A 6,302-nucleotide genomic window follows, 5' to 3' on the forward strand; every position below is an offset into this window, starting at 1 on the left:
TTCTTAATATATTTACTTTTTTGGAAGGTGTATTAGGGGATGTTTCTTGGCTCAGATTGATCCATTTTCCTTGTTATTATCAACATTTGTCGGACCCAACCCCCAAGGACGTTGAACGCTTCGCGTCTTCATCTAAACGCTTCGCGTCGTCAAATTGTCCCTAAAAGAAATTTGGAAACTCCCCCTTAAAAATGATGTGATCCGCCCCTGCACACACACAAACACACACAAATAGAGAAGTAATAAATGGATACAGTTTTTCTTTATTTAAATTACAATCAGATGTGGTCGTAGAACAGGCACTGTAAACAAAACCTAGCATGATATACCACTTGTGTGATGCTTCGGTCAATATCTTTATTTTCCTTTCAGAAATACATTGGCGTTTTGAATGTCAAGGGAAGTGATACAAATGCTGCAGCGGGCTATCAAGAACGCGAAGGCAAACAAGGTAAATACCTACTTCTGACATTAGTTTACTTATTAACTCTTTCTATACTGGCCATTATCTCCCCAGTCTCTCCCCAGAAACTGGCCATTTGCATGGGTTTGCCAAAAAATTCTCAAAAATAAACAAAACAAGATGCAGCCTTCAAACTCATTGGTTTTATTGTGAATATATTGCTAAAACATATGCCAAAGTTTGGTTTCATTGTTGTGAAAAAAAATAAAAATATGATGTCCAGAATTTATGGGTATATTTTACGCAATACGAAAAAGGGGGTATGTATTTTGACTTAGAAGCATTTTTTCTTATGAAGGCTCTGTTTACTTGTATGAAGATTGTGCTTACACAAAAACATAACAAATACCAACTGATTTTGGTGGTCATGTAAGCATTGTGAACATGTCCGAAAAATCTGATCACACACCATGTGGTCGACATGCAGACCTGAACGGCCAGTGTATGGTGGCAGAGTTGGAAAATAGGAAAAGTCTTGATGCCAATCCTTCATCAAAAACCGAAGAAAATCGTCATTGTAATAAGTTTGCTTTATTCTAACTCAAACGACTAGGATAGATGACAGACACGACAAACACATTCAATTCTATGTAAAACATACACAATGCTCACGTTAACAAGCTGGCCATAACAATGTGCCCATCGTGCATGAAGTGTGGCTTTGGTCGGATCAGTAGCCGTGCTTTGTCTGCGATACTAAACATGAAATTTTGTTAAAGCGACGATTTAGCAATGTTGTTGTTGCTGCTGCTGCTGTCTGTTCTTGTCACGACATCTCGTTTTTTCCCTCCTGATTCTGAGAAGAAGCTGTTTAATTGTGATATCAGGCCTAGGAACCCCTGATTTTCACTTGGAACATTCTCAAAGAAACTTAGCGTATATGTTAAGAAAAATGAGTGTACTCAGTCCACACTTTGTCTTTTGTTGTTCGTTGTCGTTGCATGTCTACCGTTCCACAGCCACCTACTATAGCTGATGGGGTCTATGTCGACCAAAAGAATGGGATTCACTGTAGGTCGAGTTCCTGTAGGTGGATTCTCTGTATACCTAAGACTTTACAATTGGCAATCTTGTATACAGGGAATACCACAGGGTGTAGTTCCCGTAGCGTTTTGCTAATATCAATGAAAGTCACGTGATGCTTAGCGACATCGTTAGAATTTGATGTTTTTCGATCTTTTTTTGATATGTCTTAGAAATTCGAGTATGGTTTGCAAGTTTTATTGAAAAACTGCACCCTGTGGGATTCCCTGTATACTAGATTGCCAATTTTAAAGTCTTAGGTATACAGGGAATCCACCTACAGGAACTCGACCTACAGAGAATCCCACTCTTTTGGTCGACATAGACCCCATCAGCCCTACTATAAGTCCAAGTGTTAAATGACGTATTTCCACAAAAGACTGCTTGCAGAGAATCATGTGATGCCAATGACAGGTAAGGACATGTGGTAATACATACTACGTTTTGGAACCAGGGAAAATGCAGCACAAATTATTTATCAACCAAATTGATTGACTTGTGCACCACGACAAAAGTTTTCTTTGATCCATAAAAGGTCTTTTGCCAGAAAAATTGCTCTGAACATCAAGTACCCTGCAAGTTGTCACACATTTACATTATTGAAATAAAAAGAAAACACACCAGCAACCAGGTTAGGTACGTTAATATCTATAATCAATATCTCGGCACGTTACTGCCTTCTTCGGGATGGTAAGCTGAACATTATTGAACAAAATAATCGGTTTAGATTGTATACTTTGATTCCTGAACGAAGAAGCAGAGGTACTGCATACAACTAGGACTGTAATATCAGCTTTTGCCTGAAACACACACACATACACTTATAAAATTAATGCAATGTCATTGTATGAAGCCAGAACAATCACTAACTTACATAGTTGGTCACACAATTACCCATTACTGAACAATAAATCGAAGTCGGGTGGATTCAATGACTAAAGCAGTAAAGGCTTTGAAAAAACCCTCATCACAAAACATCCCCCCCCCCCCCCCCAACACAAAAAATAAATAAATAAATAAATGAAATAAAACAGGTTGTGTATATAGCGCAGTAAACACCATGCAGGTACAAGCAAAGATTTGACAGTGATTATCCTTGTTTTATATAGCACACATTTTCTAGTTTTAATCTCTCTCTCTCTCTCTCTCTCTCTCTCTCTCTCTCTCTCTCTCTCTCTCTCTCTCTCTCTCTCTCTCTCTCTCTCTCTCTCTCTCTCTCTCTCTCTGGAAAGTAATTTATTGACCTGTGGGTTATTTGCGTTTGTATACACATTGGTGATTCGTAAACTATGTCGAAAGAGATTGTCAAACAATATTATATGGGGTGTCTTAAAAAAAATGTATATCAACAAAATCTGTCATTATTATCAGGCACACGGTTTTAACAAAGCTATGTCACGGAATGCAACATAAGTGGCTTAAAAAGTCGTGTTTTTGTGTGTGCAGGATATTCGCTAGGACAGGACCTCAAGCTGAACCAGCACAACAGCGATGCATTCTTCCATGGCTTCCACAAAAGTCTTTCACCTATAGCGGGCTTTGCATACAGATAGTCCAAAGAGGGTTAGGGTTACCCTAACCCTCCTTTTTAAAAATTCTTTAGACCAATTATCCCTCTGTTCCCATGTTAAACATGGAATAATTCTGGACAAATGCAAGGACGTTAGCTTTTTTTAATTTTATTTTTTTTATCATTTTACTTATCATTAAAACTTGTTTAGATTTCGATTCGTAAACCATTTACAGTAATCCTTTGTTTTTTAACTTTGTTCATCTTACCACAGTCACTTCGTTGTTTAGATTTATCATTAAATTTGTTACCATTATGCAGGAAAAATGTAGAATAAAACCAGGAGAGCTTTCGGTAGAAGATATTTCCTGTGTCAAAAGTTAATGCTTATTCTGATTGATGGGTGCTCCAAACTAAGTTATTTTGACTGCCTTATTCGAATTCATTTCCAAGACAAGGCTGAGAAGTGGAGAAGCTTAGGAGAATATCGTAAAAATTGTCCGGGTGTTTATGCAAAACTTTCGAATATGTCAGATTTTACTTTAGAGATTTTAAATACTGTTAACTGACAGAAATGCTATAACTTCTACACCAATTGACTGGATAACTTCATATTTAGCATACTTAAACTTGATTTTATGCATGTGCAGTTCACAAAGTGGCAAATTTGTAGGTTAAATTATCTAACTTTTGCATCACCAATGACACCAACGCTTTCGTGTCTGAGGATTGCCCTGAACCTAGCTGTAACTGCATGCTTTCTTCAGGTCATCGATAGCCTGGGGGTTGAAGGGGATGTTTTTACATACTCAGACATTCAAAATAATCAAAAAGGTAAAAGCCTGAAGGGTTTAAATTAGGTAAAAATGGCTACCGCTCAATGTCAAAACTCGTTCTGTTTAGTCAACCCCCGAATTTGGAGAAACAAATTAAAATTGCACAAAAGTCAGACCATTCAATTTACAAAATGTGACCCTCCACGACGGTATGAGTCGCATGTCACCTTTGCATGATTTTCATATTTCTACATTTTCCTGAGGAGTTTTTTATGCTCTATCCAGTGGTGAAAACCGTTTTAGAAAAGAGCGAAAACTGTTTGAGTTATAAGCCTGTGACTATGGTGACCCTCACACTGTTACTAGACACCCCCGGACTTATATTATGCCTAGCGCAGAACCGCGTGAGGTGACATGCGACTCATTTCGTCGTGGAGGGTCACAAATTGCCACTTACTGGAAAGGCAGAACATAAACTGAAGTTAATGAATACCATATATAAAATATTTGGTTCAACAGATGCAGAAGTAATTTGCATGGTTGTGGGTGTCCTTTTTAGGGCGGTCAACCCTGTAGAAGAGACGATTTTCTTTAATTATCAATCCGTAATATATTGTTTGTTATGCATACAAGATTAACATTGACAAATACTTCAAGACTCCTCATTGATCTTAAGAAATGTTGTGGTTTTTTTTGTTACTGACTGATTCACTTTCTATTCACTTTACTCTACATAAGTCCGACAAGAAAAGCAAGGGAGGTAATTTCTTCGGAAGAGGTAATTCTCTCCCCTCAGAACGATTGTTGTAGTTTGTTTGATTTTGTTCCCTTCTAATAAGTATTATTTAAAATAGATCTTTACATCTTGATGTGAAAGGCGCAGTACCCCCCTCCCCCCAGGATGTTAAATTCTAGGTTGTGTCCATGTAAAATCCTGATCCTAGTCAAGATCCGAGTTGGTTTTTCATGCAACTGTGCCTCTTTATGCCACTCAATTAGACATACTTTGCAATCCATAATTGCACGAAACTAAGTACAGGAAATACGTTGTTGTCGTGTTTTTAATATTACATAATGACATAAAAAATGTCACAACTGGTTTCGTGTTGGGCTTTCTCTCTCTGTCTGAATCTCATAATTACTTCCTTCTGAGGCCTGAAATGTGTTGCAGGCATTGTTCAGCTTACATTTATTGTTACAATTTTTGTGGATATGTTATTAAGTGTGTCTGTGTTTCTATCATTCGTTATCAGTGTGGTTAAAAATTAATAAAAGCACACGTCAAAGTAATTTACCCTTCATCATTATCAAAACATGCAGATACAGGTAATAAATATTTGTGATACTTTAAACAAATACAATGTTTGTTTGTTGCGTTTTTTCTTTTTTTCAGAGCAAACACACATCGCATTTGTTCAAACGTGTATATTCTGCACTTTCTAATACCCTGCATGGATCTCCAAATCAAGAATAATGAAAAGTCGTCTAATAGCCCTGCAACACTCACGAACATGATAGAAGCTTGCATGCATGCACCCAGGCTCGCTGTCTTCGGCTAAAAGAGCTTACCGTTGGATCTTCGCTCAGACAAATGTAGCTGTCTTGTCCACTTGCTCCTGTCGCATAGATCTGCAATGTGCAACATGATCTTTGATTAATAAGTCTGAGGCACAGACAAACACACACGCGCGCACATTTGCGAGAGAATGCACGTCAGTCTATTCAATCAAACAGTATAAAAACATACCACAGACGTGGTGGTGGAAACTGGAAATTCGCCGTATAACAAAATCAAGAGATTCATTTGTGTGTGTATGTTTAATCAAAAGTTCATCTTGTGCACATTCAGTCTGTATTGTAACAGGACCCATCCCGTAAAAACTTCGAACAGATCTATTAAATTCTGAAATCCTTGACAAGTTTTTTTCCAATCATCTGTATCTGACCGAAGTAAAAAAATAAAAAAATCAGCCAGTACACGCATCTACCCCCTTACACGACAATACATTATGTGGCGAAAAAAGGAATCGAGAGGGGGGGAACAAGGAATAAATTAGATCCAGAAATAATTCCACTTCATCATTCCAAAATTCAAGTGTGAAGTGATCAGATACTGTGGTAAAGATACGTGCTTAGTATCACAACTGAAAATACAAGCCCTAGGGTTTTAAATCAAGGAAACAATTAAAGTTAAGGAAAGATCAACAGAAATGTCGAGAACATGTAAAATATTGTACTTACAATCCGTTTCAGCATGCTCTTCGAATAATAATCTCCCAGTCAGCCTCGTGCTTACGACTTCGACAGGATGTTGCCTCTCACGCTGAGCCAGTACATTTGGAGTGAATTCAAAGGCCAGAGATGCAGTACAAGCACATTAGTTAGATCCAATTCATTTACATTGCTACCTTGCCCAATTTATGGCTATTTCTGTTGGTAACATCACACATGTGGCAAGCAGTGCTTGTTGCCGACTCTGCTGGGACAGGCAAGCAGACGATTTTATTTAGGAACCAAATTCTGATTGGTT

At 37.8% G+C, this 6,302-nt stretch overlaps 1 long non-coding RNA gene across 1 annotated transcript; it reads right to left on the bottom strand.

Annotated features, from left to right (window-relative positions):
- Positions 1 to 245: 245 nt before the first annotated feature.
- On the bottom strand, positions 246 to 5,460 carry LOC138950309 (uncharacterized). Its single transcript, XR_011450602.1, has 2 exons — positions 5,342 to 5,460; positions 246 to 2,286 (listed from the first exon to the last, which is right to left on the bottom strand). It is a non-coding gene; the product is annotated as an uncharacterized lncRNA (long non-coding RNA).
- Positions 5,461 to 6,302: the final 842 nt, after the last annotated feature.

This window comes from Littorina saxatilis, linkage group LG16 (genome assembly GCF_037325665.1).
Source record: "Littorina saxatilis isolate snail1 linkage group LG16, US_GU_Lsax_2.0, whole genome shotgun sequence".
Classification (NCBI taxonomy): domain Eukaryota; kingdom Metazoa; phylum Mollusca; class Gastropoda; order Littorinimorpha; family Littorinidae; genus Littorina; species Littorina saxatilis.